General features: G+C 37.5%; 1 protein-coding gene and 1 pseudogene across 20 annotated transcripts in view; one reads left to right on the top strand and one right to left on the bottom strand.

The window, feature by feature from the left end:
• Positions 1 to 24,370, top strand: part of DST (dystonin) — a 493,789-nt gene that overhangs the window by 154,640 nt on the left and 314,779 nt on the right. The window lies entirely within an intron of this gene.
• Positions 15,331 to 16,299, bottom strand: LOC125937917 (40S ribosomal protein S29-like; annotated as a pseudogene).

The raw sequence follows: 24,370 nt of genomic DNA, 5'->3' as shown, positions 1-24,370 counted from the left end.
CTCATTTTCTCAAATTGTTTTTCAGATATCCAACCTGCAATATAAACAATATAATTTGTTTTCTTCTGAAAAGAAAAATAAAATCAAATGTCCCTTAGATTCACTTGGAAAGGCTATGCTGTTTTCTCAGTTGGTTTAAACTGTGAAGTTGCCTTTAAAAATAAATTCTTCATCCAAGGAAATGATTAGATCAGTAAGGTTACCTGAAGAGAAGTATCTTTAGAAAGGGAGATGCCAAAGTGAAAAGTAATAGTCCTCTTTGAAATTTTCTTATAAGTACTTTTTAGGCTGCTGCTTCTTCTTCTTCTTCTTCTTCTTCTTCTTCTTCTTCTTCTTCTTTTGTTTTCTCATTGTTTTTCAGTATCTATTTAATTCCTTTTTTTTTTCCAAGTGGCTTAAAACAACACCCATTTTTTGTCTCAATTTCCATGGGTCAGAAGTCCAGACATTGCTTGGTGATGAGTTCTCTGCACAGGATCTCACAAGGCTGAATTTGTACTTGGTTTTTAGAACAGTGTGGAATTAGAAGTAAGAAGAGACCACAAAGATCTTGGACAGAATTAAAAAATTTTTATATGAACATTATTTCTGACAAGCTACACTTTATATATAGTGTAAAGACCTTGGAGAGTATATAAAAAAAGCAAAAAAGAAGTGTCTGGTTACAACAGCTTCCAGAGCGCCTGGGTGGCTCAGTCCGTCCAGTGTCCCGACTTCAGCTCAGATCATGATCTAATGGTTCTTGAGTTTGAGCCCTGAGTCAGAGTCTGTGCTGACAGGTTGGAGCCTGCTTCGGATTCTGTGTCTCCCTCTCTCTGCACCCCCCCGCCCTTTCTGTCTCCCCAAAATGAATAAACCTTAAAAAGTTTCTTGGGCACCTGGGTGGCTCAGTCGGTTAAGCGTCCAGCTCTTGATTTCAGCTCAGGTCATGATCTCATGGTTCATGGATCCAGCCCTGCCTTGGGCTCTGTGCTAACAGTGTGGAGCCTGCTTGGGATTCTCTCTCCCGTTCTCTATCTGCCTGTCTCCCACCCCTCAAAAATAAATAAATAAACTTAAAAAAAAACCAGTTTCTCTTTCTACTTAAAATATATGAAATTTGAAATTAAGGGAGGCATAGATTGATCAGGCTTGAACCTTTGAGCCTCATTGAGTGTTTCCTGCTTACTGTCACCACCACAGCCCTGCAAGAGAATAGGGGATTCCTTTCGTACTGTTTTCTCATAGATAAGGTCTGTTAATAATCTGCCAGGATGCTTATAATGAGCAAGCAGAGCAATTACAGTAGAGTGCTGTTGCTATGCAGTTGAACCATAGGCCTATAATAATACTTGAGGGATGAAGATAAGTTTCTTTACACATGCCATAGCTCTTGGGTGCCTGGCTAACTCTGTGTACTTGCCTGAGTCTATAAATGGTGCAGCCTCCTCTCCTTGAAAGTGGGACATGTATAATAAAGGAGCTGTAGAAACACAGGTCTCCCTGTTCTTCTGAGGGAGTATCAAATGACTTTGCATTAGGTTGATTTTTATAGGAAGCTGAAAAATACCAGGTAAGCAGTTTCCCAAGGTTTGTAAATTTTTGTCAGTTCATTAACACCTTACACCCTGTGACTTTGGGTTCATCTCATGCTATGGAACCGAATTCATTAAATAGGGGTATAAAACTGGAACTAAGCAGTCAGGGAGAGAGGGGTGGGACTGTGACGTTAATGAGATTGGGGGCATATTCCTTTGTGTTATTTATTTTCCTACCTTAAAGTTGTCCTTTGGTCAAAACGCAGGGATTCCTTGTATAGACATTTTGTTGTTAGAAACCCCTAAGTTCTTATGTAAAGCAGAGGAAGAAAGGAAAGTTAAATAAATTATTCAGTCTTAACTTTGTTCAGAGCTGGGGAATGTGGCCATAAACTTCCACTGTTTTATTATCAAATACCTAAATTGTATGGAATAATCACTGTGGCCTAAATGTCCATATCTATCTAGATTTAGCAGATATTTGTACGAGTAGATTATACTACATTTTATATAATTTTGCAGAGTTTTTTAAATTGAAATATAATTGAAAATACTGTTTGGGCCATCATTGATTGAAGTGTTTAAATTGGAAAAAGTGGGGCGCCTGGGTGGCTCAGTCGGTTGAGTGTCCGACTTCGGCTCAGGTCACGATCTCACGGTCCGTGAGTTCGAGCCCCGCGTCGGGCTCTGGGCTGATGGCCCGGAGCCTGGAGCCTGCTTCCGATTCTGTGTCTCCCTCTCTCTCTGCTCCTCCCCCGTTCATGCTCTGTCTCTCTCTGTCTCAAAAATAAATAAATGTTAAAAAAAATAAATTGGAAAAAGTGGGAAATCAGATGTTTACAATATTTTATAATTTACTTTCAGGATTAGCTGTTTAGTTTAACCTCATTTGCACTCCTGTTGTCCTCTGAAATGGCCTCAAGCTCCAAATTTGGGAGAGCAGAGGTGCTGAGATTTAGGCTTCAGAGGTATTTTCTCCCCTTTGTGGTGATCGTTTTTAAAGGCACATGCACAGACCTTTCACCCAGTTCAAAGTGGAACACTTCCACTGTGCTATAAAAATTTCCTGAATTGATCAAACTTCTTTGGCAAACTCATGCCGGGTAAATACCGTGCTTAATTAATTTGGCCAGCATAGACACCATCTACTAAAGATGTCTTGTCCTGTAAAAATGTAATGAGTATTAAACACACCAATTTTAGCTTTGAATTTTTATACCTTGGTGTAATGGGTAAAGCTATGGCTAAGTTGAAAACAAGTCATATATGTTATAAGGGGCTGTGTGCATTGGCCTTATTTGTGGATACATTTTCTATTCTACCTTATTCTCCTCCCCACCTCTCCCTTTTACGCCAGCATTTCTACGCAATTCTTTACTAGCCAGGTACTGTTGTAAATGCTTTATGTATGTTAAGTTAATCCACGTAACGGCCCCGGGAGCTCATTTTACAGATGAGGAGATGGGTGCACAGAGAGGGTAAGTGACTTACCCAAGATGACACAGGAATTGTAGTGAGCAGCAGGGCTGTGATTCCAGTGCAGGCTCTTTGCCTATGGAGTCTGTACTCGTCATCTCCCACCTGCACTACGCTGTCTTTACCACAGTCCCATTTCTCATTTATGGTATCTGGCTGTAATCTTACAAGTAACTTCAGATCATCTTTGCAACATACATGGTGAATGTACCAGTGAACAAATAGTAAAACCCTTTAGCATGTGCTTTGCCTCTGACTATTTTTGTTCAATAATATTTTGACTGAGCAATTATACTTCTAAAATATCATGAGACACCTTGACCAAAATATATTTCTAGAATCAGCTTTGGAGTCCAGTCCTCTCCTCAGCTGGCAAATGTCTTAAGAGAATTTTTTGATATTTCTATTGTACAGTGCAATTAGGTTTTCTTTCTCTGAAAGCACAGCTGTAACTATTGTTGTGACAAATGTTGTTGGAGAAACTGCTGTGTTGCAAACAGGGTTGAAGAGATAGGCTTCAATTAAGTGTTTTCTTTGGTCTGTCATAGACTTAATAGGAGGTCAAATCCTGCTCTGAAGGACTGTTAGCAGCAGGTGCTATTTCTGTCACCAGGATGGTCTCTGCTGATTTTTAATTCACTGACATCCCCAAATAGAAGCATTCTGTCATTCTCTCAATCCTTCGATTTGTGGAAGGATTTTGATCAAAGAGTGCTTTTTCCTTTTTATTTTTTTAGTGAGACACAACATCATATTTCATATAGAAAAACCTTGTGTAATAATAAAAATAAAATAGCTTATTTTCTTTGCTCATTTTTCACATACTTGAACGTTATACTTTAAAAATGAAGTCCTATAGAAGCATACTCTCCCTATAGAAACCTATTCATTTGTATAATACATAATAATGAGTAATTTCATTTGTGTGTTGGTACCATCACAGTTATTGCATTCATATTCTTAAATCATTTTTTCTTTGGGAATCAACTTATTTTGAATTGATACAAAAAGCATGTTTATGCTCAGTGATTTTTTTTTAAGTTTATTTTTATTTTGAGAGGGGGGGGGCAGAGAGAGAGGGAGAGAGAGAATCACAAGCAGGTTCCGTGCTGTCAGCACAGAGTTGATGCGGGGCTGGAACTCACAAACCGTGAGATCATGCCTTGAAATCCAGAGTTGGATGCTTAACCAACTGAGCCACCCAGGTTCCTCTAGGTTCAGTAGTTTTTAAAAATGAGTAGTGAAAGATACTTACTTCATTTATTCTACTTGTAGTCTGGTAAAAGATTGGTTGATAGAGGATAAAAGAACTGGAATTTTTTTAGTATTTGTAGTTCATTTAGGCAAATATATTAAGTAGCATAAGAATTAAATATATTAAAACAGAATTTTAAAAATATTTGTTTCTTAAATGAGTGGCTTGAATGAGTATAGTTATAGCAAGGGTTGTGTAAATATTTGTTATTCTCAGGTTTGAAGATAAACATGTGATTCTTTCAATTCACTGTTAATGGCGGAATTTGAGTTTTTGATAATTTGTCATATTTAAAACATTAATCCACTTTATTTAGCATAAATGTTTTAGAATATTAAAAGCTGTTTTTTGGCAAGTAGATATTAGTTTAGATTTGCCCTTTGAAAAATTTTGCGTTTTATAGGGCCTACCTCACTATATTTTCTCCTTTTGTGGAATAAAGTTTATGTTTCAAGTTTATATTTTCTTCTACTTTTTAGACTTTTTTTCTGAAAAAAATTTAACTAGGCTTATTGGTAAATTCTCATCTTAATTAGAATTAGTTATGATCTACTTTTTCTTAAGCAGGTAAAACATTAAAAAAGTAAATTTTTAAAAGACTAAAAATGGTTTCAAACAAGCAGTTGAAAAGCCTAATTTAAAATTAAATAAACTGTTAAAAAGATATGCCTCCCACATCTGCTGAGAATTTTTGTTAGACTTCAGTCATTTGCCATAATCATTAAGCAGTGCAGCATGTTTGTTGTTTGCTTACCCAGGAGTTCATGTTCCTTATCGCATCCATTAGTAGACAAGTGAATGTTTTCTTCTGTTTTCAACACAGCCTTGACATTGACATCTCAGATTCTGACTTGTCCAAAAAGAGAAAGATCAGGTCACTTACTATGTTTACCTGGCAAAAGGGAAAATGAAGTCGACACACAGTTTCATTATCAGCTTGTAGAACACCCCTCCCCCCCATTTAAAATGAACAACAGTATCTAATTAACAAATGGATTTGTTTCAAAGTTTCTTTTTAGATAGGGTTTCAGTACCACATAGCATGTTTCCTTAATTGCTGCGCTAGGAAGCCAAGGTGTCTTTTGGTTTTACAACATCCTGTGGTTTCTGTGGGAAGAGTACATCCCCTAGTTCCTTTCAGAAAAATCAAACACCTGGATATAGCATGGGGAGAAGAGCTGGCTTTTCTCTGGATCCCTCCCTTGGGTCAGCTAAGATTTGGCTTCCTGTTTTATACCCCACCAGGGGCCTAATACTTCCTGCTTATCCCCCAGGTTGGGGCTTTCCCCACGATGACAGCGCTGCCCCAGCAGCTGCAGGGGAAGTCTGGACACAGTCCCTTGTAAAGCTCAGGCTTTCCAGCCTGAGGGGGGCCTGTGTCCTTATACTTTTTAATGAAGACAACATGATGTAGCAGTAGGAATGAAACGTGGGGTCAGGAAGTACTTGGAGTTGACCTGAAATGGCTATTTCTTCACTGTAAGACCTTGGGTAAATCTCTTAACTTTTTGTTGTTGTTGTTGTTGTGGTAGTAGTTTAGCATATCTGGTGAGTGGATTTTCTTGTTACTTTTGTTTTTATTTAATTTTTTTTTTAATGTTTACTTATTTTTGAAGGAGAGAGAGAGTGTGAGCATGGGGAGGGGATGGGGTGGAGGTGGGGGACCGAGAGAGAGGGAGACACAGAATCTGAAGCAGGCTCTGAGCTGTCAGCACAGATCCTGGCACGAGGCTCGAACTCATTGACCTTGAGATCATGACCTGAGCTGAAGTCTGGCGCTTAACTGACTGAGCCATTCAGGTGCTACCCCTATACTAAGTTACTTTTAATGTTCTTTCCTGCTTTAACATTATACGCAATGATCAGAAATTTCTGAACGGGGATTACAAATGATTAGGTTCTTAAAAGATAGGAAAATAATTTTTTACATAGACCACACAAACATTTACCCATCACTGAATGCAAATTAGGATGTTTAGAGTTGCATAATTATGAATGACTGGCATTATAATCTGTTACTAATAAGATGCCACAGTGTCTGGTGGGCAAAATCATGTTGCATAGAAATATGATGTTAATATTACATATGTTTTTAGCAGACATACACATTTTAGCTGCTTACTGAATATATAGGTTGTCATTCTTTTATTTTCTTCAACCTAACATTAAGTACAACTGGGAGACACACATACAAAAGTAAATTAATATTGATAAATAAAAATGGTATATTTTAAATTCCTAAAAAATTGCCAAATTTAATGGTTCATGAAATTTGTTATGTGAAAAGGAAGCAAAAAAAAGATTTAAAAAATTAAAAAAATTTTTTAAAATTTATTTTTGAGAGAGAAAGACAGAGTGTGAGCAGGGGAGAGGCAGAGAGAGAGGGAGACACAGAATCTGAAGCAGGCTCCACAGAGCTGTCAGCACAGAGCTTGACGTGGGGCTAGAACTCTTGAACTATGGGATCATGACCTGAGCCGAAGTCAGACACTTACCCGACTGAGCCATCCAGGTGCCCCTGGAAAAAAGATTTTTAAAAGTTAAACTCTTGGAATTGAAAGTCTATCTAAAATCTGTCTCTTTTCTAGTCTTAGTTCAGGGTGGTAGACCTAACTGAGGCTTTCAGAATCTGCCACCAAGTGAGTCAGCACTGGGAACATTTACTGTGATTTTTACCAGCTGTCCAAGTGGAAGATGGGAGGTTGTGTTAACTGTGTGCTGACACCAACCAACAGTCAATTTATATTTTAATTATTTGCATTTTTTCTTTCTTTCTTTCTTTTAAAAATTTTTAATGTTTACTTTTGGGAGAGAGAGACAGAGTGCGAGTGGGAGAGGGGCAGAGAGAGAGGGAGACACAGAATCTGAAGCAGGCTCCAGGCTCTGAGCTGTCAGCACAGAGCCCGACACGGGACTTGAATTCACAAACCGTGAGATCATCACCTGAGCTGAAGTCGGATGCTTAACTGACTGAGCCACCCAGGCACCCCTGCAATTTTTCTTTCAAGTAGAGCTATGATGATAGTATACTGGAAGCTCTAGTTTTTTGGGTTTCTGATGTTTTATTACATAATAAATTAATTTAAGGGGGGCAATATTTTAAAATTTAATTTATGCTACCACCCAAATGGCTAGGTTGTGCAACAGGTTTGTTTAATATAGAATTGAAAGATCCCTAGACTCCTGTCAGACTGCACCCTCAGACCTCCATGGGAAAAGATGCATGGAGCCATCCAGAAGTTATGCTTCACTCAGGGAGGGGCAGTTGAGGTTTGTTCCCTGAGGCCAGCCCCATTCCAGGAATACTTGTGACTGATGGGACTGACTTGGAGGAGGAGAGATTGAGGGGATTTGGGGTGGGATGGTGTCATGGAGCTTAAAGGAGAGCATAAAGGAGCAAATCTAGGGGGCAAAAGCGGGATTAGTGCCTTTTAAGAGAGGGTGCGGAGATTTGGGCCAATAGCGTGGGTAGTCCTCACACACTCCTGCCTCCCAGCTGTTCCCTTTGCCATCAGATGCTGAGTGATTTGACATCACAGGCAGCCACAGAGGATGGTGGGCAATAGAGAAGGCTACACAGCGCCATGGGATCCACATTGCAGTCTGGCATCTGCTTCATGTTAGGCCTCATGCAACAAATTTGCCTACTAACCATTATTCAGAAATTACCGAAATCCTTATCACTGACTAATAAACACAGACTACCAGCAGGTGGTAGAAAATGTCCAGTTTCTATTATTAGATTGTGCTCCATCTGCTAATTGTAAAAATATCAGTGGTTCTTTTTTTTTAAACCTCTCAAATGAAGCATACTAAGGGAAAATGTACTGTAGAATATTTTTTTTTTACTAGTTATGTGAAATGAGCTTAATTAGAGTAGCATTAATAAATAGAATGATGTTTCATGCTGATTCTCGTAACCACTAGTCCATAGTCCATAGTTTTCTATGTTAAACAAATGCTGGTTAGATGCAGTTGTGTATAATTTCATTATTTAATTTAGGAAATGATCACAAGATATTAGGTAAATGGTGGGCCATTTTTTTTCCTACTTGTCCATTATTAATGAACTTATCTTGTCCATTATCCTATATGATAATGGCAAACCTGCATTGTAAGGGTGTTTTTTTTTTCCTCAACTATATCAGATTTTGGTAACTTATGACTCTGGTTTTCTTTGTTTTTATTTCAAACTGTTCACTTCTCTTTGTTCTTTTTGTTCTCAGACTTGCTGGAGCATTTAACATCAAAGTCAACTATTACATATCTTTGTTCTTAGGATATTGATACTGACGTATTTAAGAGTAAGGGGAAATCATGCCTGTAACTTTCTCTCAAATGGTTTAAAAATTTTATACACACACATACACATGTGTATATATAGATATAGATTAGGTAGATAGGTATAGATATAGATAGGAGGAGACAAAGAAAATATGGTAAAATGTTAACACTTAGGGGAATGTGAGTATACAGAAATTCTTTTATTATTTTTGCAACTTTTCTGTAAATGTGAAGTAATTTAAAAAAGAGTTGGGATGCCTGGGTGGCTCAAACTCTTGATTTCAGCTCAGGTCATGATCCCAGGGTCATGGGCTTGAGCCCTGCATTGGGCTCCACGTTGAGTGTGGAGCCTGCTTGAGATTCTGTCTCTGCCCCTCTCACTTCTGCTCTCTCTAAAATTAAAAAAGATAATAATTTTAAAATGTATTTAAAATTAACCATTTCAGTAGACTGAAGCAAAATGTATCTTTGGGGGAAAAAAATCAGTGTAGGAAATTTCAGTTGATTTCTTAGAGCACCAGCTTGCAAAAGTATTGTTCATTATAGATAAAAAATAGATAGGAGACTTTACTGGGGTTTGAATGGCTAGTTTGGCAGTCATTGGGGTGTTACTTGGGTGAAGTTGCTGTAGCCCAGGATTTGGGTTTTAGTTTTTTAGGTGTAGAGACTACAGCCTTGTCTCCACTCAGGAAGACTGGCCCGTTCCAGGTAAATGCACTCTCAGGACACTGATGTATAAACCAGGATGTCAGTTTATTAACATCCAGTGGAAAGAATGCAGTTGCCAAGTGGATTGGATATTCTTGCTAGATCAAAGACTAGTGCATTCCCCTCTCCCCGGAGAAAAGCTACAGGAAAAGCCATGGTGTATATGGAAGTAGGGATGACATAGACCATTTTGAAGAGCAAATTTTTTTTATTTTGATGAAGTCCACTTTTTCTGTTTTTTTTTTTCTTGTGTGGTTCATGCTTTTGATGTCCTATTTAAGAAGTTTTTGCCTAACCCAAGATCATAAAGATTTTTAGGATCACAAAACTTGGAAAAAAATAACATTAAATATTGCTGGGAAAATTAGTGCACAGATAAGAAGTAAAAAGGGAATATAGAGAACATTAAGGTAGAAACCAAAATTTAATTTTACCTGCAAAAATATAGTAGCAAAAGTTGTTGATTCTACTAGTTATGAATCAGGCACGGGGAAAAAGTATTTTTATTTGTCAGGGTCTACTGATAATTATTATCATTAGATTAAAAGGCTTGCTCTCATAAGATCTGTAGAGGGTCTGTATTTGGTTTAATACAGTTATGATCCTCTCCTTTGTGAAAATGTATTTACTGGAGCTACTTCAGTGTGGTCATTAGGTACTATGTCTTCCGTGTTAATGTTTCTTGAGAAATGTACTATTGCAGTGGGTTTAAGGGAAATAAGTATTTTACTTTGTCAAATTTTAATTGTCAGGAGACACTGATAATATATTTTAAAGCCCCAGGATGTTGGGAATTTTTTTGGAGTAAGCAATACAATATTTCATGTATTTTGTTTTTAAATTGGTATATTAATGAGAAATTTCAGTGCTGCCAAAACACTTATCTCGGTTTTCTGTGTAACTAGGGCCAAAACTACCTTAAAGTATTTTTTTTTAACATTTACTTTTCATGTTGTTTAATGACCCATTTTTGCAGAACTGAATTTAAAAGTAATTGCAATAACCTGATGTTAAGAATTTGGAAATTTTCTAAATCCTTCAGATTGCAGAGTCACAGATGATCTATATCTGGTTACCATCCATTTAATCTTTAAGATAAAAAATAATTATAGTTAGAGCCCTTGGCATGTTTTGCTACTTAATTATTGAGTATACATATATTAGTGTAGCCTGTGTCTTGATAACTTGATTTCATGAATGAAATCTAATTTAAAGATGTTCAGATTCATGCACTGAAGAAAACAACTTAATTGTAATAACTTGAAGATTGAATTCGGTCATGTGTTAGATACTCAAGACTTTAGGAGATTCCGTGAAATGGGATCACGGCCCTTGGCTTCAGCCCTTTGTGTTCGTGTGATGGGAAAACCTTGCCTTGTTTCCTACACCATGATCCCCACTTTAGGAGAGTGGGTTACAAAGAAATTGTATCTGTGTTGTCCAGATTCCCCATGAACCACAGAAATTCCTGTGGCACTGCATGCTAGGGAGTTGTCTTAAAGCTTTAATAAGAGGAGGGTGACATCTTGGAATACTGTTAAACAATGTTTGAGCACTTGCTCAACACTTGCTGTGTTAGAAGGAATGTGGACTTGCTGGCCAGCTTGGTCTGCTTGTAAGATCCATATTAGGGGCTGTATGAGATGGATTCTCTTCTCATAGCTTTCTGATGGGAAAAGGAGTTCTGCCTCTGGTTGTCAGGAAAATGGTTGGTAGAGATTCGATAATTATATCAAAAGAAAATGGCAGTGATGAATTTAAATAAAAGATGGTAGCACTCAGATTCAGTCCAAGACTATCTTATACATCCTTTATTATATTTTGCAGTCTCCTGAACACTTAAGAGACTGAAGGTATATTTAAGCAGTAGTGTTGCTATTATAGAGATTGAGGAAATTTTTAAAAAGCCTCCTTTAGAAAGCAAAACAAGGTATCAACTAAGGTTATAGGATGAATTTTAAAAGTAATTTCCAAAGGAATAGGCTATTTCCAAATAGCTAATGTCATTGTCCATGTTTTAAAGTCAGTGGTAAATATGCCATAGTATTTTAAGAGCTCAAGGGTTTTATGACCTTGCTCTGCCAGTGTACCTAAGTTTTACTTTTCTTACCTGCAAAATATGGATAATATCCACTTACAGGATTTTTTGAGGATGAAATGAGATGATGTATGTAAAGCAGTTAGCTTAGGGCTTAGCACATAGTAAAAACACCCCCAAATGGCAGCTATTATTGCATAGATTTTCATGTCAGCTACAGTATTTTGGATCATTTGCCAGTATTGTACTGTATGATATTCTTACTATGCCTTGGACCTTCCTAAGTATAATGATTTTCCTCTTTTCAAATTGAATTTTGACCTTTTCAAAAGTCTGGAATTCACTGAAGACAAGGAAATATCCAATACTCCATGAATGGTGATGTTTATATTGGCTTGGCCAGAGGCCAGGTGGCAAACAGCATTCAAAAGCAGACATAAATTTTTTTCTTTAGAAGAGGCCACATGGTGCTCTTTGCCTGCATCAGGCTCCCATGGATATCAATGGGTGTTATGTGTGTAGAGCAAGGGAAAGGTCTTGCTCCTAAAAAGTAGAGCAATGTGCTATCTGAGATAAGTTAGTATGTTCCCATGAGCTCATGTGTGTCCTAAAAGATGTCTTTGTCTTGAGGTCCTTAGGGTCTGGCTAGCAGTGAAGAGTCAATATTTGGTATATTTTTCAGTGGTTGAGTGTTACTAGGATGTTCTGAGTTTGTAAAAAATCTAGTGGTATTAAAGTCCAAACAAAAATATTTATCAAAATCTTACATGCCTCTACTTTGTTTAAGTGATATTTGCTGAATTTGTTCCTCTTACCAAATTTAAATGATTTATTTAAATATCTTTTCCCAAGAGTTTTAAGACAAATGGTACTTGAATCCATAAATTTAAGAACCTTTTTGCTCATAGTCTATGGACATCAGAAAATGTAATCCTTATATTTCTCATTATAATGTCATTGAGTTCATGTCATGATTCGTTGTACTTAGAATGCTGTTTTCAAACCTGTCTTCTGATTATTCCTTAAATATAAAATATAAACAGATTAATGAAAACACAATAAGTAAAACTGAGAGTAGTGTTAAGAAAGTAGAAATCAGCAGGGTGCCTGGGTGGTTTAGTCGGTTAAGCGTCTGACTTAGGCTCAGGTCATGATCTCGCCATTTGTGAGTTCGAGCCCTGGGTCTGTCAGGCTCTGTGTAACAGCTCAGAGCCTACAGCCTGCCTTGGATTCTGTGTCTCCTTCTCTCTCTGCCCCTCCCCTGCTCGTGCTCGCTTGCTTGCTCTCTCGCTCTCTCTCAAAAACAAAAATAAAGACATTAAAAAATTAAAAAAAAAACGAAATTAGGAATCAGCTTTAGTTTCTCCCTTAAGGTTTATTATGTGACATGTCCTTAAGATTAGAACACTTAGTAAGTTTCATGTCATTTCTTTTCACTCATCGTTATGATTCTTTTTCCTAAGAGTTTTTCAACAATTTTATATGTAGAAACCCTTTATGAATACGTCAAGAGTCTTTGGTTTCTCCATGTAGTTACAAAGATGAAGTTGCATGTTCTAGGGGAAAAGGAGGGTATTAGTTTTTTGTTAAGTTTATTTATTTATTTTTTTAGAGAGATGGTGAGAGCGTGCATGCAAGTAGGGGAGGGGCAGAGAGAGAGAGAGGGAGAGAGAATCCCAAGTAGGCTGGGCACCATCAGCGCAGAGCCCGATGTTGAGCTTGAACTCACGAACTGTGAGATCATGACCTGAGATCATAACCTGAATTAGGTGTTTAACTAACTGAGCCACCCTGGCACTCTCGGAGGGTTTTAATTTTTATCTGAACGTTTTGTAAGAGGAGAACATTTCTGATCCGTGTCTAGCTTGTGAATAATACATATTAAGCAAATACATACTCCTGATATAGAAAACAAAGTTTTAAGGGCCTTTTTATATCATTATTTTATTAGATCTTCTCAGTAATGGTATTTTTTCACTTTACAGCAAAGTAAACGGAGTCTCGGTGAGTAAAATGATTTGCTTAAGTGTAGCAATTGACATTCCTTAAACAAGCTTCTCCCAAGTATAACTGAAAAATAGCCCTTGAGATGGGGAGATGGGACAACTAAAAAAATGCATTGTTTCACTCTGGATGTGGTCCTGGAGCAAAAAGAGGACTTTATGAAAAAACTAGTGAAATCCGAATGAAGTCTGGAGTTCAGTTTTTAGAAAATGTGTAAAGAGTTAAAATTCTTTGGGGGCACACAGGACAAAATTTCTGAAGACAACTGAGCAGATGAAAATCTTGCATGTGTACAAGTAGATATAAGAGGTTTTTTCAAATCCTGTTGCTTTTAATAGAGAAACTTTGGAAATAACCTAAATGCCTGTCAATATTATAATGGATAAATAAGTGATTTTATAATTGGGCAGTGAGCACTACTATATATCAATTAGAAAAATGAGCTAGAATTGTATCAACAGACTTAACTTTTAAAGTTAATTTCAGTGAGTATAGCAAACTATTAAAAAACCCCTTTTTTTGGAGTATGTTTTTAAATACATTCTTTATTTAAACATGATAATATATGCATATGGTTACAAAATCAAACAGTACAGAAGGATTTGTAATGAAAATGAATAGTTTTCAGCTCTGGAGTTCTTCCCTTTTCTTCCCTTGTCCTTAAATGCCATTTGGAATCATGTTTTAGTTTTTCTGGTGGCCACATACATGTCTCCAAATGAAATGTTTATATTGTTATTTTAAAAAATATGCTGTCTATAGACATGTTCTATTTTTGTTGTGACAGATGAAGATGTACCTTGCTTATAGACTGCTTTTGTTTTTTATAATTTAGTCTTATTTTTTATTGGATCCGTTTTTAAATGGATCATTCTTGTAATTTAAAAGTGAAATAGTTCTATAAAACTTATTACAAGAACCAGCAGTCCCTTCCATAACCATTTATGCCCACCACCCCAACTATTGTTTGTACCTAGAGGCAAGTACTGTAGACTTCTGTCTGTTTTGGAATTTGAATTGTATCATTAAATAATATATTTTTAGATTGCCTTATTGTTTTTTTGTTTTATGCATTGTATATTGGATTCTCTCTGTGGAGGGTGAGCATTTAACCCACTCTACCCTCTTCTGCCATCAGACACATCACACTCCCAATCCTGTCCTCCAGTGTAGTTGTGTCGTTCTTTTGTCCAGATCATTGTTGTGTGTTCACATTATTGTTTAGTAAATGCTATTTACACTGAGGGCACCGAGTAAAATATGATGACTTTTCTCTTCTTGTACAACTTCTTGTGTTCTCTGGAGTTAATAATTATCTTTCTTCTTTGCTTAGTTTTCTAGGGACTTATCACAAATCCATCCCCAGATTGTCCCCAGTTGTTAAAATTTTCTCTCAATATGTTCAAATACATGAGGTATTTTATCTTTTTGTTTACTGTCCTCACAGAATTGTGGGAATCCATTCTGGATTGGTTGCCCTGTATCTCTGGGGCACTTATCCATCATTCTGGGGATACCATTTGCCTGCCCCTGTGTTAGTTCCTTGTTTGCTGCATTCCATTCCTTCCTCTTCCTTGGTTTACAGCCTTCTTTTGGTGAACTACCTTTGTAAGTAGTATCCTGAGGAAAGATTCAGGGAACATAATCTTGTGAGACCTCAGTGTTCTGGAAAAGTTTTTGGTATGTGCTTACACTTAATTGCTACTGTCTAGATTCAGAATAAATTTTCCTTCAGAATTTTGAAAGTGCTGACGTGTTATCTTTTAGACTTTTCATTATTGCTGTTAAAAAATCTCAAAATTGTTCTCCCTCCTTCTCTCTCTCTCTCTGTTTTTCCTTAGCTTCAGGGCAAATTTAGGATGGTGGTTCGCAGTCCTGGCTGCACTTTAGAATCATTTGGGAACTTAAACCAAATCTTAGTATGAGAGATTTTGAGGTAGTTCTGGACGGGAGCCAAAACATGGTAATTCTATAAAGCTCCCTAGGTAATTAAAATATGCAGCCAAGGCTGAGAACTACTGTTTCAAGATCTTTTTCTCCAATATGCTAAAATTTCATGATGATATGTTGTGATGTGGGTCTCTTTTCATTCATCAAGCTACACACTTCATTGTCCCATCAATATGGAGACTTACATCCTTTAATTTTGGGAAGTTGTTTTTTCACATTAGAGTACTTAACAATTCAAGTATTTTTATTTGAAGTACAATGAGTTAGCATTAAGGCAGGTATCTTGGGTATCTGCACTTCAGGTAGATCTCTTAGAAGACCCATTCAAGGAAATTCACTTAATCCACCTTACAGAAGCCCATATCCTTCACATACTGATGGAAACACTGGCGGTACATATTGAGGCTGTATTTCTGGATCAGATTGTGCTAGTTTGAGCAGACACAGTAAGAGCGAGATCCCTGGCCAGATATCCTCGGATGGCCCCAATAGAGCTTCTGATGACCCATCTTGCAGTCTCAGATGCTACAAGGCAAAAGGAATTTTGGGAAGTTTTTTATTTCCTTTTCTCAAGTTACCCTGTTGTATTGTTTGTAGGTCCTCTGCTTGTCTCTCTTATTTTCTGTAGTTTATTCCTGTTGTTTTGGTTTCTAAGTGATTTCCTCAGTTTGACCTTTCAATCCTTCCACTGAAATTTTTCGTTTCTGTTTTTATTTTCCAAGAATTCATTTTTTATGGACTAACATTCTCCCCCCGACTCCGATCTTTATTGAGATAAAATTGACATATATCCTTGTGTAAGTTTAAGTTATACAATGTGATGATTTGATATATGTACATATTGTGAAGTGATTACCACAATAAGGTTAGTTAATACATCCTTCAGTTCACATAGTTAGTTAGCATGTTCTTTTTTGTGATGACAACATTTAAAATTTACTCTTTTAGCAACCTTCAAGTATGAAATATAGCATTAGCTATAGCCACCATGCTGCTTACTCATTTTTCTATTGAAAGTTTGTAACCTTTTGACCAATATCTCCCCATTTCCTCAACCCCCTGGCAACCATTCAGTCTACTCTCTGTTTCTGTTGAGTTAGGTTCTTTTCTTTTTTAAATGTTTTTATTTATTTTTGAGACAGAGAGAGACAGAGCATGAGTGGGGGAGGGGCAGAGAAAGAAGGGGACACAGAATCTGAAACAGACTCCAGGCTCTGAGCTGTCAGCACAGAGCCCGAGGCGGGGCTCGAACCCATGGACCGTGAGATCATGACCTGAGCCGAAGTCCAAGTCAGACGCTCAACTGACTGAGCCACCCAGGTGTGCCCCGAGTTAGGTTATTTTAGACTCCACATATAAGTAAGATCATACATTTGTGTTTCCCTGCCTTATTTTACTTGGCATAATGCTCTCAAGGTTCATACGTGTTGTTGCAAATGGCGCTCAACCCAATGACCCTGGGATCACATCCTGAGCCGAAATTAAGAGTTGGATACACAACTGACCGAACCACCCAGGCACCCCTGCTCTAAGTTAATTTTTAAAAATCTATTACTTGTTTTAGTCCCCTCCTTTAACATTCAAGGCTTTCCTCAGAAGTTTTCCTTGGCTGCCTGCTTACTCATGTTTAAAAGCTGACTGTGGAAGCTGTGGCTGTGTGATAGACTTGTCAGTCTTAGCCTTTACTGTGGAATAATCTGCCTGGGCCATTGTGCTGTGGGGAACCTTGCTATCAGTGTCTCAAGGTCCTCTGTCATGGGCTGGTCAGATTCCGCAGAGAATAATGCTTTCAACTCCAGCTGAAGGAACTGAGTGGGCAGGAGATGGTTGGAAGCTGTTCGTTTTTAGTATATGAACTCATACTTAGTCTCCTGTCTTATCTGTGTCTCGTCATGCAGATTAGAGACCCTGTCTCTGTTTCACTCTCTCCAGACAATAAATCTCGCCTTTTGGGGGTTGGGAAATCATCTGAGGGAGGTAAATCTGCTTCTTACACCTTGCCCATCTGTTTCAAGTCCCACCTCCACCGTAATTTCCAAGGTTACCTGGTACCATGAATTTCTGGTGTGGTTTTTGGGAGTTTCAAGGTATGAATCAGGTTCGTTCTCTCAGCTTTCCTCAGGACTGGCTTAGGATTCAGTTCTCTGTTAGTTCAGGTACCACCAGTCCGTTTGCTTTCTAGCTCCCAAATGTTTTTTTTTTTTTTTTTAACAATTTCTTTTCCTTTTTCCTTGTTTTTGGGGTGTATCCTACAAACAGATCCAATTACTGTCAGTGTAATGTGTTTTCAGCAGAGAGGGGAGGTAAGCTGTTAGTTCAATTTGACCTATTCAATCAGAAACAAGTAATGTGATTGTAAATGAAATATAAAGAGATAGAGAAAGGCTTTAGACTGTCATAATGATTCCATTTTGCATGTCAACTCTGGATTTCAGATTACTTGGTAAATGTAATGTCTGTAGAGGTCTGGCAATAGCTGGTGTTTGCTGTTCTTTGGTGGAGGATCATGCTGTAATTAGTAGGACTGAAAGTTAAATTTGGAAAAGTTATTTAAAGTCTTCTGCTGCAATGCAGGTTGACAGCCTGTATTAAAATAAAATGTTTAGTTTAGAAACCTTAAAAACACTGTGCGGTTTCAAAAAATTAAAAAAAAGGGGGGGGGCGCCTGGGTGGCTCAGTCGGTTAGGCGTCTGACTTCAGCTCAGGTCATGATCTTGCTGTCCGTGAGTTCAGGCCCGCGTAGGGCTCTGTGCTGACAGCTCATAGCCTGGAGCATGTTTTGGAGTTTGTGTCTCCCTCTCTCTCTCTGCCCCTCCCCCGCTCATGCTCTGTCTCTGAAAAATGAATAAACCTTAAAAAAAATTTTTAAAAAACAAAACAACAACAACAAAAACACTGTGCAGTTTCAACGAAAGAGCTTGAATTATTATCCTTAAATCACTCATTGACTATATTAGGATTTTTAAACATTCTCTTTTCTCAATCTCATGTGTACCTCAACCAGATGTCACAAAGAATACTCATAGATTACAACTCCTATCTATTTTTTCATTGTACATTTAAAGTATAGACTCTATAATGTAATAGTTCATTTTAAGACCTTTAGGGAATTGGTACAGGATCTTAAGGAACTTTTAATAAATACAATTTTTTGGGGGGGGCATTTTACTTATTACTTCTGTGTCAGGGGCAATGTGTACATTCTTCACTGCATATTTGTTCAAGTTTAGAAAGCAGGTCCTTTTTTTCTTTTTAAATATATGAAATTTATTGTCAAATTGGTTTCCATACAACACCTAGTGCTCATCCCAAAAGATGCCCTCTTCAATGCCCATCACCTACCCTCCCCTCCCTCCCACCCCCCATCAACCCTCAGTTTGTTCTCAGTTTTTAACAGTCTCTTATGCTTTGGCTCTCTCCCATTCTAACCTCTCTCTTTTTTTTTTCCTTTCCCTCCCCCATGGGTTCCTGTTAAGTTTCTCAGGATCCACCTAAGAGTGAAAACATACGGTATCTGTCTTTCTCTGTATGGCTTATTTCACTTAGCATAACACTCTCCAGTTCCATCCACGTTGCTACAGAAGGCCATATTTCATTCTTTCTCATTGCCATGTAGTACTCCATTGTGTATATACACCACAATTTCTTTATCCATTCATCAGTTGATGAACATTTAGGCTTTTTCCATAATTTGGCTATTGTTGAGAGTGCTGCTATAAACATTGGGGTACAAGTGCCCTTATGCATCAGTACTCCTGTATCCCTTGGGTAAATTCCTAGCAGTGCTACTGCTGGGTCATAGGGTAGGTCTATTTTTAATTTTTTGAGGAACCTCCACACTGTTTTCCAGAGTGGCTGCACCAGTTTGCATTCCCACCAACAGTGCAAGAGGGTTCCCATTTCTCCACATCCTCTCCAGTATCTATAGTATCCTGATTTGTTCATTTTGGCCACTCTGACTGGCGTGAGGTGATATCTGAGTGTGGTTTTGATTTGTATTTCCATGGTGAGGAGCGACGTTGAGCATCTTTTCATGTGCCTGTTGGCCATCTGGATGTCTTCTTTAGAGAAGTGTCTATTCATGTTTTCTGTCCATTTCTTCACTGGGTTATTTGTTTTTCGGGTGTGGAGTTTGGTGAGCTCTTTATAGATTTGGGACTAGCCCTTTGTCCGATATGTCATTTGCAAATATCTTTTCCCATTCCGTTGGTTGCCTTTTAGTTTTGTTGATTGTTTCCTTTGCTGTGCAGAAGCTTAGAAAGCAGGTCTTTTTTTTTTTTAATTTTTTTTTAACGTTTTATTTTATTTTTGAGATAGAGACAGAGCATGAACGGGGGAGGGGCAGAGAGAGAGGGAGACACAGAATCGGAAGCAGGCTCCAGGCTCCGAGCCATCAGCCCAGAGCCTGACGCGGGGCTCGAACTCACGGACCGCGAGATTGTGACCTGAGCTGAAGTCGGACGCTTAACCGACTGAGCCACCCAGGTGCCCCAGAAAGCAGGTCTTAAATCACAACGTATTTGCTGAAATGAGAATAAACTAGATTTTTAATGTTTACACTAACCAGAAAACTTTTTTCTTTTTGCAAATGGTTTTCTTTTTTTTTTTTGAGTTTATTTATTTATTTTGAGAGAGAGAGAGAGAGAGGGAGAGAGAGAGAATCCCAAGCAGGCTCTGCACTGTCATTGCAGAGCCTGATGCGGGGCTTGAGCTCATGAACCATGAGATCATAACCTGAGCCGAAATCGAGTCAGATGCTTAACCAACCAAGGCACCCCTGCAAATATTTTTCTCCTCTTCAAAGCATAGTGTTCTATCTCTGAACCTCTTTTGGTTGTTAGACTTCTTTGTGGGTAGATTGCTTTCCCTCCATTTTTTTATTTTGAAAAACTTAAAATCTATAGAAAAATTTGAAAGAATGTATACTGTGTATACCCTTCACCTAGGTTTAGTGATTGGTAACATTTTGGTGTGCCGTCTCCTTATTTTTAATTTTTATTGAATCATTAAAAATTAAATTTATATGTCATGATACTTTGTCCCCAAATAATTATGTGTGTATGTATTCAGAATAAGGACATTCTTTTACCTAATTGTGATACCATTTTCATCCCTAAGAAACTTGTCTATAATCGTATTTCCTAGATTTCTCCAACCTTTAGCTACCTAATTCTTTTCTATTCCTTAGGACTCCCAAGATCTAAATAAGGATCATATGTTGTATTGGTTAGTGTATATCTTTAGTCTCATTTATTCTAGAAAAGGTGCCTTCTTATCAATTGTCTTAGAATGTTCCACAGTCTGTTTTTTTTTTTTTTTTTTTTAATCATTTCCTCATGTTTGGATTCAGGTTAAACATTTTCCACAAAAATGTTGTAGAGGTGATAGGGTGTATTTCTTACTGGATTATATCAGGAGATACATGCCGGTATATCCCATTAAATCTGATCACTTAATTAAGGTGTTATCTGCCAGGTCTCCATTGTAATAATATCCTTTTTGGGTACTTTTTCTCTCTTATAATTAATGCATTATCTGTGAGTAGTTTGTACATATCGTCTTCCCCAGTAGCTTTTTACCCAATGATTAGGATCCTTGATCCTTGCCTGATTCAATTATCTAATAGTAAAAATTTCTTTCTCATTTATTAGCTGGCATTCTTCTGTAAAGAATAGCTTTCCTTTGTCCCCTGTTGCCCCTGCCCCACTCCCTGTTTTTTTGTTTTTAAACTTCACTGTTGACTTATGTTTTCTTTTTTTATTCAGTGTGTTAGAATCCATTGCCATTGCTATTCTTTTGATGCTTGAATTGTCCAAAGTTGAACTAGTGGGAGTTCCTTGAAGCTGACTTCTGGGTCTTTTTACTATGTTCTTATTAATCTTTAAGCATTTCTTTGCTTTCTGGAATAACAAGATGTTTCAAGCTCACTTTGTGCTTTCCCTGCCCCAGATCTGGAATCAATTATTTCTCTAAGGAGTTCTAGTTTATTTCAACGGGGCTTTGTATTTCATAATCAAGATCTGGACACTAGATGTGCTTAATGCTGCCTGGTCATCATTGTTTCTAGGTCCTTTTAATAGAAATAGGATATAGATGTCTATTTTACAAATCATAAATTTATTACTGATACTCACTATTCAAATCTAATACCATGGGACCCTTTACCTTCTCCCATTCTTTCTTCATGCTTCCCAGAAACATTCATATGTTTCCCCAATTGCTGTCTCCTATAGCATATATAAAATAGTGCATCAGTTACTGCACCTTATTCTTACCAATTTTACTTGGTTTCAGGGAACAGAGATTTCACTCAGACTACTGGAAAAGGATTAAAGGATAAAGGATTTAGTGTGAGGATACATTGTGGCCTTGGATATAAGGCAGCCTTTGGCTTGTTCTCTTGGCCTAGAATGGTTTTTCTTGTTCATTCTAGGTGTCTCTGCTTCTTATCTCTCACCTTAAACTTTCTCAAGTGTGGAAGAATTTATTAGGTTGATTATTACTCTCTAATAAGTAGCATTCCTGTTGGGCAGCTTCTGAGCAAAGTACCTTTGGTATTATGGGCCAAGGGCAGGGAAATGGGCATTTCTTTTGTTGAAAGCATCTGGCTGCTTTCTTTTGTTTGGTCTTTGTAATCTTTGGGTACATTTAGGTTTCTTGGGTTAGTACAAACCTATTTTTATTATTTTATTTTTTAATGCAGTTACAGACTCCTTCACCCAGGGATATGGTTAATGCTATGTTTTAAGCTCATGAGTAATTTAGAAAATAAGGTAATGAAACATGTTTTGTTTCTAACTTGCCAACTAGCACAATGTAGTTTCTTTCTGAACAAATTAAAGTAAATAACAGGGCAGATATATTTAGTTACTGATGACATATTCTTAGACGTAGCCCAAAAAGAGGAAAAAGGTATGTGTTCTCTGTAGATTTCTAAATGAGAAAGTGTCCAAAGTGTGTAAACTTGATGTTCTGAGAATAATGGTTTTTATCTGCCGTAGGTGTTAGTGACAGAATTAACAAGAGAATTTGTAAGATGTAACATAAAATAGTGAAAAGACTATAAGCTTTAAATTTTATAGACTTAATTTCCAAGTTTGGTGTGGCTTATTCAAATTTTTTGACATTGGGGGGCGCCTGGGTGGCTCAGTCGGTTGAGTGTCCAACTTCGGCTCAGGTCATGATCTCATGGTTTGTGGGTATGAGCCCTGCATCGGGTTCTGGGCTGACAGCTCAGGGCCTGACACCTGCTTTGGATTCTGTGTCTCCCCCTCTCTTTGCCCCTCCCCCACTCATGCTCTGTCTCTCTCTGCCTCTCAAAAATAAAGAAACGTAATAAAAAAAATTAATAAAATTTTGTGACATTGGGTAAATGACTAATGCATTCTGAACCTTATTTTTTTCTCTTTTGTAAAACGGGCATCATAGCACCTACTGTCTGTCATAGTAGATAGTAAGTATAAGTGAGAAACCATAGGGATTGGACAAAAAAAAAAAAATTTTATTTTAACCTTCTGGCAAGTCAGAGATAACCAGCTCTGGAGAAGTAATGGATTCCCAATGTTAGCAAGTGAAAGCATGGCCAGGAAGAGTAACAGGACAGTCTCCAAGAAGTGTGATCTGAACACCCACTGAGCAGCCTGTGCATACGGAGAAGTGAGGGAGTGTCTCTAGCTGGAGGTGGACTGCTGGAACTCCATCTGGTAGAGGCTGAAGCCTGATACCTTTTGAGGTCAGGCAAGGAAGAGTTCCTGTTCCCGGTAGTGACTCAGTGATTCCATGCTCAATATGAGAACTCTGGGGGCTGAGAGGTGGAAGGGATAGACTTTCCTGTCTCTTTCTGTACCATCCCTCACCCCCCTGCCTCTGTAGGGTGAAGTTGTAAGCCATATAAAGTGGAATTATCTGCTCTTCTTAATAAAATAATTGGAATTCTTTGTGCCAAGGACTCCTAATAAAGGATTTTACTGTGTTTATAAATATTTGTAAATAAGCACAGTATTTTACATAGCAGCCTAGTCATAATAGCTAGGAGTTGGAAGCAACCCAGATGTCCATTGATGGGCGAGTGGATAAACAAAATGTTGTTTGTACATATAGTAGACTATTATTCAGCCTTAACAAGTAGGAAATTCTGACACGTTGTGCAGCATAGGTGGGTCTTGAGGACATTATGCTAAGTGAAATAAGCCAGTCACAAAAAGACAAATACTGTATGATAACACTTATATGTAGTATCTACACTAGTCAAATTCATAGAAACAGAAAGTAGAATGGCAGTTTCCAGGGATGGCAGGTGGAGGTGGGGGCAGGAACTGAATGGTTGTTTAATTGGTACAGAGTTTCAGTTTTGCACGATGAAGAAGTTCTGGAGATTGGTTGTGCAACAATGGGAGTATACTTAATACTAATGAACTCATAGTTAAAAATGGTTAAGATGGTAATTTTTATGTGACACAGTTTTTTTTTAACCATAGCAATAAATAAATAAGCACAGTATTTAAACAGATACTGCTTATATAATAGAGATGTATTTGTGTGCTGTGTGTATGTATATATGTATACATATACACACAGATATATACATTTCTATATATGGTTATAAAATACAAATACTTAAAAATTAGATCTAAATGTGTTTCATGTTGTGCTATTTCAAATAATATCCTTGCTAATACTAAAAATGATACAGTCTTTTTGCAGGATAATGTATTTTTTCATGTTGACTGAAATTTCATTTGTAAAAATTTATTATAAGGGAAAATAAGCGTACACAAAGGGCTAACAAGGGTGTCGTTTACAGCACTGTATATAATAATGATAAAAAGTTGGGAACAAGTATAATTGTTTAATATTGGGGAATTGGTTAAATAGATTATGGTGCATCCATCATTTAACTGAAACAGAGTGTTACAGAAATGTATATTCATGTTGAAAAATACCTGGATGCTGTTAATACTTGAAAAAAAAGTAGATTCTGTGTCTAAATGACAGAACTCAAGTTTCTTAACTCTGCATTCTTCTCCATAGTCACTATACACAGAAGGTTTCTCTTGATTGTGCAAATAATCTCCAGTCCTTTTTTCAAGAGCTAGATACCAACTAATAGTGTATCTTCCACAATTATTTCATATGCTT

Source organism: Panthera uncia (genome assembly GCF_023721935.1).
Source record: "Panthera uncia isolate 11264 chromosome B2 unlocalized genomic scaffold, Puncia_PCG_1.0 HiC_scaffold_24, whole genome shotgun sequence".
Lineage (NCBI taxonomy): Eukaryota > Metazoa > Chordata > Mammalia > Carnivora > Felidae > Panthera > Panthera uncia.
Note: the sequence above shows the minus strand (reverse complement) of the source record. Positions and strands in the feature narration are given on the sequence as shown.